The sequence below is a fragment of the Peromyscus eremicus genome, chromosome 19, assembly GCF_949786415.1.
Source record: "Peromyscus eremicus chromosome 19, PerEre_H2_v1, whole genome shotgun sequence".
Classification (NCBI taxonomy): Eukaryota; Metazoa; Chordata; class Mammalia; order Rodentia; family Cricetidae; genus Peromyscus; species Peromyscus eremicus.
Window position 1 is genome coordinate 51209533 of NC_081435.1, and position 14086 is coordinate 51223618.

Here is a 14086-nt window from a genome sequence, read left to right on the forward strand (position 1 = left end):
TTCTTCGGAACGTTCTGCTTATTTGTTTGAATTTTGAAAGAGTAAAAATGCTGGCGACCTGTCGGAAATATGAGCGTGCTTTTATAAAAGAAAAGGATCCACGGAAAGCACGCTAATACTTTTGGGCATTTAACAAGAAAAGGATTCTAAAATAATCAACAGCAGTGGAACTGGAGAGCCTGCCTATGTGCCTGTGAATTCCAAAGGCCAAACAGGCTGAGTCAGGGAGGACTCGGCACCTCCCTTGGCCTTCCTAATGAAGGCTTTCAGAGTGCAGACGTGGTGTTATGAATGGCTGCTGATAATCGGCGCTCTCAACAGAGCATGTGTTCTTAACTACCTTTCTGCTGCCAAGGAGCGCTCCAAGGCAGCTCTTTAAATCATGCACTCCACAAGAAAATTGGAGGCACAGCCTTCTGGGTTTCTCATGCAGCTAAGATCATGCCTGGGGGAAAGCCAACTGCAGAGGCAGTTTTCTGTCTGTGAGCTGGAAAGTCCCACTGAACTGAAGTTCAGAAGGTTAAAAAGACAGATTTCAGAGAGGGACAGGCGAGTCTACTTGGTGGTGCAGGACAGTCACAGGATGCCCTGACCCCAGCTGGGCTCAGGACATTGAGCAGCAGGACAGGGCCGTTTTCCCTCTGGTCGGCTTGACTCTGTTCCTTTTCTCACAGAAGGCCCTCTGTAAATATATGGCAATTTGATTTTGACTCCTGAAAATATCCCTTGTTTGGATTCCAATAGTCCTTATTTAATTAAATAGTTCTAAATACCACTTTGATTTTGCCAAGCTTTTTTTTTTTTTTTTTAATCTCACTCACGTCACATTGTAGAAACAACTCCAGGAAATAGGCTGTATTTGCCAAACTGCAAACAACCTACCAAGAACCAGAAAAACAGAGCAGTTCAGTCCTAGAACAGTGGCCGCACAAGGAAATCGAGTTACCCTGGACTACAGAGGTGGCATGCCAGATCCCAGGAATGCAGTGTAAGCACACCACCACCTTGCATCATGTGTATGCACAACCTTGAGTTCAGATTTTAAAGCAGGAAGTTGGAAACTACAGTATAGTGTCTGTAAGCCTAGAAACAATGGTGAAAATATCTCAGCAATAAACTGGAAGCCTCAAAGCAAAGAATTTCTTCACAACTGAAATATTAGAGATGGCACCTTAATTAGATTTCCATCACTATGGGAAAAGCCTGGACCAGTGGGTAACGGGAAAGGTTCATTTGGGATTGGGGTTTTGGAGGTTCGCATTCATTTGGCAGGGTGTGTGTGTGTGTGTGTGTGTGTGTGTGTGTGAGAGAGAGAGAGAGAGAGAGAGAGAGAGAGAGAGAGAGAGAGAGAGAGAGAGAGAGAGAGAGATGCAGTGGTACATGATATAAGAAGTGTGTCAAAAAGCTGGGCAGCAGTGGCGCACACCTTTAATCCCAGCACTCGGGAGGCAGAGCCAGGCGGATCTCTGTGAGTTCAAGGCCAGCCTGGTCTACAGAGCGAGATCCAGGACAGGCACCAAAACTACATGGAGAAACCCTTGTCTCAAAAAACAAAAAAACAAAAACAAAAAAATTAAAGCAAAACGTCTACAGTCAGGAAGCAAAGGAGAAAGAGAAGAGGATGGAGTGTGTGTGTGTGTGTGTGTGTGTGTGTGTGATCATTGTCTCCCCCCATCCTCACCCCGTCTTCTTTAGGGCATGCTCTAAATGACCTGAACTCCCTCAACACAAGACTTCATCTCTTAAAGATTCCAACTTTCAGTATTGTTGAGCTGGGGACCAAGGCTGTAGAGCCTGTAAGAGACATTAAGGATCCAAACTATAGTACCCAGCAAGGGAATGTCTTCCTCCTTCCAGAGCCTGTGCCCAAGATGGTCAGGGAGAGGTAGAGAAAATGAGTGTGTCAACACTATTTTGTGTTGGTTCAGGTCTGTTCACTGGTTGTCTAGGTCAGGGTTTGACAAATTCTTTCTCTAAAGTTAAGAAGTAGTTTATCCTTTGCAGGACATGGAATGACAGCAGTCTGCCTTTGAGGAGCAAAAGCAACAACGTAAAATATATAAGCCAAGAGCCTCCCTCTAGTTAGTGAAATTTCATTTACCAAATTAAGCACCAGGCTTCCTTGCCACCTGCCACAGTATACCAATCATTAAATGGCTTCATTCTGCCTTTCATATGTTAATTATTAACAAGGACATTTCCATGAGCACCTGGAGTTGAACTTGGAGGGCCTGTAGGGTTGATCCACTTTATTGGGCCAGATATTGAACTCAGTCCTCCCTGGGAGATAAAATTCCCTGCAAATTTACAAGTCTCTATTAAAATCTAACCATTGTTAGATCTTTCTTCATTTTTTTTTTATCAAAGACTCAGTCTAATTAGATGGTAACAAGAATTTGAAAGCAGCCTCAGAGGTGTCTATGGTGTCAGCCATGTTCCCAGTTTTACATGTAAATGCTTGTTTTAGGATAAGAAGCCAAATTACTCCACAGACATACAAAATATTTACTAGAGTTTCCTATTCTGTACTAAAGACCTGATTTGATTTATGGTAAACTTCCAGGTCAGTATAAACTTCTCTTATAATTAGAAAACTAACCACTATGCACTATGGGTTCAAAGTTGGCCTCAGTGAAGAATCTTGGGGCTTTTTAGTTTTGTAAACTTGCTCTGCCTCTACGATTCAGCTATGTTTGAAATTATTACAGTTGGCATATTTCTGTCTCTTAAATCTTAGATTGAATATAATTTAAATGTTTCTTTCCAGAAAAGGAGAATTAAAAAAAAAAAAACCTCTCAGAAGTAAGAATTTAACTTTCTTGGTGCTAGAGAGATGGTTCTGTGTTTAAGAACACATACTGCTCTTACAGAAAGCCCTGGGTTTGGTTCTCAGCACCCACACCAGGTGACTCACGGATTCCTGTGACTTCAGTTCCAGAGAATCTGATGTTTTCTTTCTTCTGGCTGCCATGAACACCTGTATGCATCTAGTACACATCTGTGCACTCAAGCACACACACATGCACAGGAAATAAAAATTAAGAGGCTGGTGAAATGGCTGGAAAAGTAGATGTAAATGCATTTGCTGCTAAGCCTGATGATCTGAGTCCCTGGACCCACATGGTGGAAGAAGAGAACTGACTTCTGCAAGTTGTCCTTTGACCTCCCAATTCTCACCAGAGCATGTATGTACTCACATGTACACATATGTGTACACACACACACACACACACACACACACACACACACTAAATGAATCAATGCAAAAATGACATGCTATGAAAATAAAATTTAAATCTTAAAAAAAAGAAATTGACATTCTTAAGTGTCACCTTATGTTAGTCTATTTGTCTTTCTGCACCTTTGCCTTGAGGCTCAGGCTCACCCAAAGGAAAGTTGCAAACTAAGAGATAAAGTTCTTAGTATTCTGGAAATGCCCAGAGAATCAACTCCTACTTCTCATTTCCATGAAAAACTAAACTTACCAAGGTAAAGGCAAACTTGTCTCCATTTATTTAACCCATATTTAAGGAGTTTCTACTTACTTTTTATTTTATGAATCTACTTGAATTGGTCTCTGATAAACAGCAAACGTCCCTTTGAAATGTTTTGTGAGGAATATCTACTTTAAAAAATGACAGCCAAGGATATATACCCATGATTAAAAAGACCTATTAAGAAATGAAACGGTGAGCTCTAGACTCAGCAGTTAAGTATAAAAAGAAAAATAAATAAGTAAAAGTACTTGAAAAGGAACATGGAATGATTTTTAGAGGACCTAAGTTCAAGTCTCAGCAACTGTGTTGGGTGGCTCATAACTGCGTGTAACTCCTGCTCCAAGGGCATCTGAGACCTCTTGCTTCTGTGGGTTCCTTTACTCACAGTGTACATACCTCCACACAGACACCTAGACACACACACACACACACACACACTTAAAACTATTATCTTAAAAAGAAAGAACAAAATTAAATTGTCTCACTCAATCAACATTGGGGGTGAGTTTCTTGACCACTCAGACCATCTTTAAAAATTTCACATAAAGTAGCCAACACCCTGTTTCAGGGAGACCGTGTCTTCTCAGCTATCAACTCACTGATTCTCAAGAGAAACTTTCCCTTCAGTTTACACACTCTAGGGAGTCTATGGGAAGTATCCTTTTGCATGTCATAGGTCAAATTGTTCGTGTGAATGGGAGTTGAGAGTAAGCACCATATCACACAAGCAAAGTCTTGCTGCTTTTACATCCAGATATCTTGAGATGGGAGAATTTGCAATGACTCCCAGAGGACTGAGTCCTCTATGAGAAGTAATCATCCCCTGAGAATTACAGAAAACCCCAAATCTTCCAATAATAACTATGTTTTAATTGTCCACTGACATTTTATAGATAAATAACACAGTGGATGAGCAGAAAGGCTAACACCATTCTCCACCTGCCACCCAACCTGGACCATTCAAATTTAGACATGAATAACTTCCCATCTACCATGGACCATTCCACAATAGACACGCTACCCTGAGGCAGCCCTGTGAGCATGTCACTGGGCTAGGAAGAAAGAACAGAATACAGTGAAGTCTGGAGGTAGAAGGTCACAGACCTGCAAAAGCTTGAGGTTTAAGGTTGCAGGGACATGGAACACCTGCCATGCTGTTGGACACCCTCACTCTCCCCTTGACTATGTGCTTCTTCTCCAAGAAGAGGTTAACCACTAAACAAAGAAAGATGAATATCTACTTCATTGAGAAGACAAGATATACTATAGCTGCAAGTGCCTGTCAAATATTTTGAAACCTATCTCTCCCTGCTCCTTTTTAGAGGAATAACCCTAGGAATGCAAACATTTTATATATATATATAATATATATATAATTATATATATATATATAAATATAAACTTTCAGTGGTGACAAGGCAGCAAAAAAAGATGTAGTGAGCTGGAGGCACAGTGGAAATGGGCATCAGAGAGTAACAGCACCTGGAAGGATACCCTCAATCAGGATGGATGGAAGCTAACCACACATGGACGGGAGTTCAGTTAACTCAGTGAGGCACACTGAGAAACTGAAAGCAATGTCCTGGGATGTAAAGAAAGAAGAAAATGATCACCAAAGACAAGAAATGTAGCAGTCATCAAAGTCTTTGTAGGATTGTATTCTTGACAATGGAAAGAAAGCAGAGAATTAAAAGCTAGATGAGTATAGAATTAATTTATATAATCACAGCTTCCAATGGCTACAGTGAAATGCCTGAGATAATCAACTTATAAGGAGAAATGTTTGTTTTAGTTCATGTTTCCAGAGGTTTCAATCAGTGCTTACTTCATCCCATTACCTTTAGGCCTATAGTGAGATCATGGTGGATGCATGTAGAAGAGGAAGCTGCCCATTTAATAACAACAAGGAAGCAGTCATAGTTAGCATGAACTGTCAACTTGACACAGCCTAGAATCACCTGAAAAAATGACCCAACTGGTCTGTGGGCATGTGCCTGGAGGAATTGTCTTGATTGTAAATGGATGCAGGAGCATACAGCCCACTGTGGGTGGCACCATTCCTTGGGCAAAGTGGTCCTGAGCTGCTGGATAAGCAGAGAAGACTAGTTGAGCATGAACCTGGGAGCCATTCAACAAGCAGTGTTTCTCAATGGTTTCTGCTTCAAGTTCCTGCTTGAGTCCCCGTCCTGACTTCCCTCAGTGATGGACTGTGACCTGGATGCATAATCTAAATAAACCCTTTCTCCTCTAAGTTGCTTTTTTTGTCAGTGTTTTTGTTTTGTTTTGTTTCATAGCAACAGAAAGGAAGCTAAAACAGAAGCCGAGAGAAAGGGAGGGCTGGGTCACCAGCATCCTTCCAAGGACATACCCCTAATGATAAAACTTCTTTCCACAAAATCCCAGCTTCCCAAGATCCCACTACATCCCAGTACACCACGGGCTAAGGACTACGGCAGGTAATCCAAGCCCAAGCTTACAGCAGGTTGCATTCTCATGACGGCAGAAGAGCAAATGCAGATTGGCGAGGAGCGGTTATCACAGAGGTACGTTAGAACAGGAGAGCACCTGTCCTAAGGTGGTGGTAATGGAAATGAAAAAGGGAGCAGATTCTAGAGCCGTGCTGGATGAGGGATACCTCTCTAAAGGCACAGTCCCATCCTCGTGTGCAGATGTTTCTGTAAATCACCTATTGTCAGTCCTTCTTTCCCCACCTGAGGACAGTCGCCAGGGGCAGCAGTGGTGTCTTTGATATGTGTGGCTTTACTCTCCATATCATGTCCTTCTATTGCTCCAGGGTTATCCTCCAGGAAGAAGGAATGCTGAATCCAGGAGAGTAGAAATGAATGAAAGTGTGTTAGGGAGTGCCTAGTGGTAGCCGTGGAGATCCCGCAGCAGAACAAACCCGCTTACAATCATACCATAAAAAGACAGAGGGAGGGAATGGTGAAGTGCTCGGCCCACATCTTAGCCCACCATACTGTCTAGAAATGTCGGTGGCTGCAGCAGGGTTATTTTTGGTTTTGTTTGGTTTTGTTTTGTGTGTGTGTGTGTGTGTGTGTGTGTGTGTGTGTGTGTGTGTGTGTGTGTCTGTGTCTGTGTATGTTTTGTTGTTGGTTTTTGTTTTTTTGTTTTTGGCTCTGGAAGTGTGAGATCTAAGTGACATGTCCCTGGGGGTGTACTGGGACAGCATCACCTGGAGAAAGTCAGGACCATGAATAACTGTGAGTCTGGTCTTTCTCTACTTATAAAGTCACTGGGATTTGATCACGTGGCTCCACCCTCCACCCTCATGGGTTTACCCAGCCAAAGGCCCTGTCTCTGAGTACCATAGTCAGATTAAATTTCCTCCTTTATACTTCACAAGTGAGATTAAATTTCTGCATTAGTTTTGGAGGGACAAACCATATTTACACTCAGTAAGAGGCAATGGCCACCTTAGCATTTTCCTAGTCATTTCCTATTACACCTGCTTGTTGCCCCTAATAAACCTGATTGGTAATAATAGAAAGTCTCTCTTATTTTTTTATTTTTCTTTTATTCTTGAGATTATAGTATAATTATATCATTCATCCTTTCTTTCCCATCCTCCAAATTCTCCCTTATACCCCTTCTGGATCTTTTTCAAATTGATGGCTTCTTTGTTCATTCATTTTTTGTTATATGCATATATATGCATTATATACATACACACATTCATTCATACATACATATAAATATATATCATATACACACATATACATAAAACCTTTTGGGTCTGTATAATGTTACACATGTGTATGTTTTCAGCGATGACCACCCTGAACACATACCTATCTCATCTGGTCTCAGAAGCTAAGCCGGGATGTGCTTAGGTCTGCATCTATGTGTACAGTGCTCTCTAGAAGTACTGTGGCAGCCAGAGAATTCAAGATGATTCTCTGCTCACACTTGGGACGCACATGGCTAACAGCACTGTGGCAAACTGAGCTGGGCTGGCCTCCCATTTTGGTAACTGGCACAGATACCAGGTCCAAGCTTGGCATTCACCTTCCCATGCAGTGGATACTCAGCTCTTAATACATTCTGAACTGGGAGCATGTTTCTTAGTGCCTCCACAGGCAGAACAATTTTACAAAGAAAGGGAGGACATATTCTCTAGGGGAAGTGGTCATATAAATTGTGTTCTCCTTAATTTCTAGGAAAATCAAGCTGGTGGAAGCTAAGGAGCACTAGCGTGGAATAACTGTGTCAGCTGCCTTTGGGTTTGTGGCACATTTTGATGGAGACCTACTATAAAGGGGGAAGGCTCAGAGAACTCAGTGAGAATTCAAGATGATTCGCTCCATATCAACCACTCACACCCCTCAGTACATTGTCATGGACAAATGTATGATGGACCCAGAGTCTCCTTGATGGGGAGACGATCTATCAGGTATAATGCCCAGGAGCAGGCCAAAGGAGCCGTCCTCAGCACTACAGGTGCCTCCTCACCCCACCCATAAACGTTCTTCCGGGAGTTTGCAAATATGAACAACCTTTTAAACACAGTTTCCTTGGTCCCCAGGCACCTCTATCCCAGTAGCCTTCATTGCTTATGACTTCTTCTCCACCTTCCCTTCCCATCCTTGATCCCTGGTACACATTCAGTCATGAGCCACTAGAGAGTCTGTATGGGAATGGCCAAGCAGGCAGACATCAGGAGGATGGACCAGTGCTAGATAAGAGCTCTGATACAGCCTACAGAGGAAGGCCAGGGCTGTGCTTGGAAGACATGCTGAGTGGGGCAGCCAGGAAGCATCCATGAACACACAGCTGAGGGGCTGTGGTATACACTGGGGCTCAGTAGGATATTCCAGTGGGATTCCTCCTTGAACACTGGGCTAAACCCCAAATTAATATGAATGATTATGAGCTCCCTAGTAGGGTACATCTGGGTCTGAGCCCTGTGCAGCCTGCTGAAAAGGTCTAGTTAGTAGACGATTGCTTTGTTCTACTCATTCACTCGCTTGGCTATCATTTATCATACTTCTCCCCTAGGTGAGATGCTAGGAACGCAATAGTAAATAAATACAGACTCAACATTCCCTCAGAGAGCCCACAGTATGATAGAGGGAGACAAGCAAACAGGCCAACTCAATTTGGAGTTAGGTACATGTCTAGCTGGGCCTCATAGGACAGGATGTAGGGAGGCGAGAGGCCAGGCTTAGCTTTAGGAACTCAGAAATAATGCCTGAAGGTACTGGTTTCTGGATGAACTCCTGAAAGCTCCCATCCTAAAGCCGAGCCTTTCCTGTGTGGCCTGCCTCAGAACTTTCCAGAATATCCCAGGCTCCATTTCAGGCAGAATTTGTCCCCCTCGCTGCTGTTCATTATTCAGTGAGTAATTTGTTTGCTTTTCAGGTGGATGCCTGTGCTGAAACCCTTCCCTCCTTTTGAACATGTTAGGTGGTGAGGCCTAGGAAGGTGATTAAGATTCAGTGGAGTGGGTGAGGTTATGTGAAGAGAGCCTCCAAAAAGATTCAATCCCTTCAAGAGTCTGTGAGAGATAGCTTTGCCTTTTTCTATTCAATTTAAGGATACACAGAGATGTGTCCAACTTGCCACACAGGAGGAGCTCCCCACCACAGCCCTGATATTCAGATGCCCTGACCTTATAATTCCAGCCCTCCAGCACTGTAAGAAAGAAATATTCATTGCATGTCAGTTACCCAACCTGTGGCAACTGGATATAGCAGCCCAGGCTGGATGAAATATGAACCTTGGAAGCAACATAGGAGGAAGTGGTACCACATCCGTCACTGAATACTAGAAAAGTTAAGTACAAGGTCTCCAAGAGGTACACTTGCCACAGCATGTGCCTGCAGCAAACTGGATGAACTGGATGACGGTGTTCAACATTCTCACGTCCAATTTCATCTTTATCTTTGTCTAAAACCAGCTGTGTCTTCTCACCTCCAAGTGTGGCGCTCACTGACAGGTGACCCCAAGCATAGGTGCATCCTCCTGGTTCACTTCGGCTTCACACCTCACACAGTAAGCTTACCTGCTTTGTGTACATGCCTGCCTTTTATTGATTATACCATCTTTATTTAACCTAGATTCACAGAAGAGACCATAGACTGGAGAAAATGCCCTTGATCAATATCAAGAGAAGAAATTAAACTCTCTGATTGAAAGCCATGCTTGCTGTAGAGTAATTATTACTTCGTTTCTCTGACAAACTTTAGAGATTTCTATTCCATTTAAAATACAAAATATAGGTGGACCACAGAATAGTCACACATTTATTAATGTCTACACGCACTAAGAGGATGCTTACAAAATTTCATCTATTCTTCTTTCCTTTTGTAACTTTCTGAAGGAACACTAGAATGGCCTAAACACCCTACACCAATCAGTACCTTCCTGTCATGTAGGCAGCTCCTCCCATCCTCTACTAGCTGGCTTTGGCTTGCCTCTGCCTCACACCAGCCTTGCTGTCTACACCAGCAACTAACAAAACAACAAAACCAAGTCTTCACTGAAGGGTGGGGGACCTGAGAAGTCTTCCCTTTCCTGCTTGAAGTCCCGTAGGTTCAAGAAAGGCCCTCTGTTCACCTTCTGCTTGGCTCAGGTCAAGATGCATGATGGGTCTACAAAATCCTTTCTCTGGTTTAGCTTCTGGTGATTTGTCACTCCAAGTCTTACCTTGTTCTGGAAGGAAACCATGTAAAATTCTCACATCTTATATTGTTTCCCTCCTTACTCCTTGGCTTCCTCCCAACATCAACCTCAGTCCTGATTGCCTCATCTTTTGGCATGTTACAAATCCCAAAGTGCTTTGCATCAAACCTGGCTTGCATCTAGATCTCTTTTTTCCTGCACTTATCTACCCTACCTTAAAGGTAGCAGAATACACAAGAATCTTGGACTCCCATCAAATTTTCTTACACAGAAATATATTTTTGCTTTAAAAAAGAAAATGTGACCTTGAGCATCACAATAATAGTAATAGAAATATAATGATTTCATTAATCATTGTCAAGAATGTAGTATGTGATTATTGTCAAGGTACCCTGACAGACACTAGAAAAACAAAGAGAGAAACCAACAAAGGTTGGCTTAGATCTTAGTGCTGCAATTTGTTAACTATCCTCTCTACATCCTGCAGAGCACACCATGGTCCTTAAAAAAAAAAAATACTCCAATGCTTTCTATGCGTTGCATTTACAAGAACAAGCATAATATGAGTGAAAAAATCTACATGAATGCAGTGTTTGTCTGAGACAGAGCTGGCAGGCGGGTTTTGCAGAGTTAATGGTACCTGGAAAATCACTGCCTTGGCAATGAATGCTTACATTGTACACATAGTACAAACCCACCACATGCATTACAGCCTATAAATATAACACAGGAAATTAACATAAAGGCATTTGTGAAGCAAATGTTTATACATCATTATCCTACTGAGTAACGAGACTTGGCTTCATCTCCCTAAATGTTAGAGCCAAGGGGGCATTTAAACCCACATGTTGACTTCAATAGTCATAGGAGGGTGGGAATGAATACGCTCCCAAATATGTGGAGAAAGGAGCTTTTTTCCCTGCCCTAATATTTATTATCATTCCTAGTGCCCAGAAGCAACACATGCTGGGGGTCAGACGTCTGGCCAGATTTGGACTCTGGGCCAGAGGAGAGCACAATTTGCCACTGCCTGAGATCCCCTCTACACCCAGCAGAAAAAGATGAAGATATCCCACACAGAGAGGCTTCCCATGCATGTGCAGGCTTCATGACACATGGCACTGATGGATACTATTAGTTGAGTTCAGCCTACTCTTTAGACATGTGCCAATGAGGCAACTGCTTTAATCATGCTGGTACTTTAAGTATTGGTGGCTGCCAGGATTGAAGAAGGAGAGTGTTCATCCATGTGTAAGAAGTGAGAGGTGAGGCCAACTTGTGGTGGTATTGTGTTCCCCAAAATATTGTGTACCCTAATAAACTTATCTGGGGTCAGAGAACAGAAAAGTCACTAGATAGGATAGGCAGTGGTAGCACACGCCTTTAATCCTAGCATTCCAGAGGCAGAAATCCATGTGTTCAAGGACACAGCCAAGCATGGTGACTCACCCCTTTAATCCCAGGGAGTGGTGGTAGAAAGCAGAAAGGTATATAAGGCGTGAGAACCAGAAACTAGAAGCTTTTGGCTGGTTAAGCTTTTAGGCTTTTGAGCTACAGTTCAGCTGAGACCCATTCTGGATGAGGACACAGAAGCTTCCAGTCTGAGGAAACAAGACCAGCTGAGAAGTTGGCCAGGTGAGGTTAGCTGTGGCTTGTTCTGCTTCTCTGACCTTCCAGCATTCACCCCAATAACTGGCCACAGGTTTGATTTTATTAATAAGACTCTTTAAGATTCCTGCTACACCAACTACTTTGTGAGATTTAAAAACTGGGATTGGAATGGGGATCACCACTGAGGATAACCCAAGTATGTAAAATATCCAGGCTGCATATATGAGATCATCTCTATTTTACTGCAAGTTGTACAACCTGCCAACCCATTGTGTGTTGTTGACAACTAGTGGACAGCAGTCTGTTCCTTTGTGTGACATCTCAGGGAACTTGCCCTTATCAAGCCTTGTGTTTTACGAGTTTGGGTTTCTTATTCACAAACCAGGCAGCAGATGGTAACATTGATTACTGAATTTGATGAGAGATCTTTGCAGGGGTTCATCTGGGGGGAAAGTGGGAGTGTCTCCTGGCTGTTCATCAAATCCAAGAGACCACTGATTGTAGTGTACAGCTTTATTTTGTGTACTTCTAAGGAACATTATAAAGTACGAGTTGAAACTGGAGAAGCCACCCATTGGGAGATTCAAGGTCATTCCACGGAGGTGGTAAATGTATACATAACTTGGAGTCGGTGAAATGTTTTTGTCTGTGGTGCCCCTATTGTCTTCAGTTCGTCAGACCTGTTGTCTAACCAGACACATGGCTAACTGTGTCTGTAAGTCTTCCGTTCTTCCGCTAGACCCATTGCAATTAAGTCATACTCCCATGTGGTGGATCAGAGTGGGCCACCCAGCCCCTGGGCTCAGTATGTTTAAGACCAAGCACTAGAAACTAACAGAACGGGTGGAGTCAGAACCAACCCTCCAATCAACAAACACCCATACAGTGCAGAATCTTGGAGAATCTGATCCAATAAATCTTTACGGATGCCTCTTTTGTTTGCAAACATGTTCCCTGGGCTTATTACCTGCAAATGAATAGCACTTGCCTAGTCCATTTCTATTTTAAACAAACAAAACAAAACAAAAAACAAAAAACCATGCAAACATGCTCCAAATCACAGATGGGAGCACACTATGGAGGAAGAAGCAAAGGATGCTGGGAGAACCAAGATGGGGGTGAGAGAACCCAGATGGGGTGATTATTGGGGTTCACATACTTTGAAGAAGAGTTTTAATCACCACTTCTTCCAAGAGTCTTAACCCTCTCCACTTGAGGGATGGTTCCTGCAGGAAACTCTCTTTGGGGCTGGACGTCATTATCATTTTGCCCTGACACTCACTTCCTGAAGTAATAGGTCAGCTATTTAAAACAGAACCAAAAATGTCCAGACTGAAGAATAAGCTGTGTGGGTTGTCCTCACTGACTAACTCAAAGGGCTCAAGCTGCAGGCCCGATGCCAGCATCCCACCCTTGAATTCCATCTTCTGTACTTCCTCAGCCTACAAAATCCAAACTGTCCACTCTCCAGGGGACAGGGGTTGGTTCTTCAACCCACTTCCCTCTCCAGAAGGCCTTGAATGCATACATCCCAGCCTCCTTTACTTCTCTGGCATAATTTCCTGTTAAAAGTTCCAGGAAAGCCCACAGCTAAGCATGCCCTTCTGAAGATGCTGCTGCAGATTGCTGCCCACCCAGTCCTGCTGGAAAGGTCGTTCTCAGAGCTGCAAGTGTTGAAATGGTCTGCAGACTCAGAACATTGACTTCCCAGACAGAGCCTAGTCTTGGTTCAGAGTTCCAGACTATGTTGTCGTCACCTAGGTTATTCTGCTAGCGTTTTAAAGACATGTTCAGTGCTGTTGACATTGCTGAGTGAGGAGATCCTTGGCACTGTCCCGCCGCAGTCCACTTAGTTCAGAAGTGAGCAGGGACATGGGCACTCTCTGCCTTGTCTTAGTCATTTCTTTCTAGCCCTGCTTGGGACTAATAATCGTTCTCATGTGTCAAATGCTTTGATGTTCCCAGGACATTTTTTCTTGTATTACCACAACTCAAATTCACAAACACATTTGTTAAGGGACCCATCAAACACAATTAGGCATAAAACTTTTTACTTTCTTTTCATCTTTAGGTAAGAAGTGGGAAAATAAGCTCCTTTGCTGGCTTTTGATGTTATCTTCAATTTTAAGATGAAAATTTAATATATATGTACTTTACAATTTTAGTGTTAAAATTTAAGGAGACAGACAGACAGATAGATATTGATTTTTACCCGGTTATTTTATCATCAGTCAACATAGTACCTCAATAGATTTTATAGTATCATTAAAAAAAAATGTTTTCAGGCAGCATCCCTGAGTCTTCTCACAGTGCAGTGTTTGGTTGCTAGGGGAAGA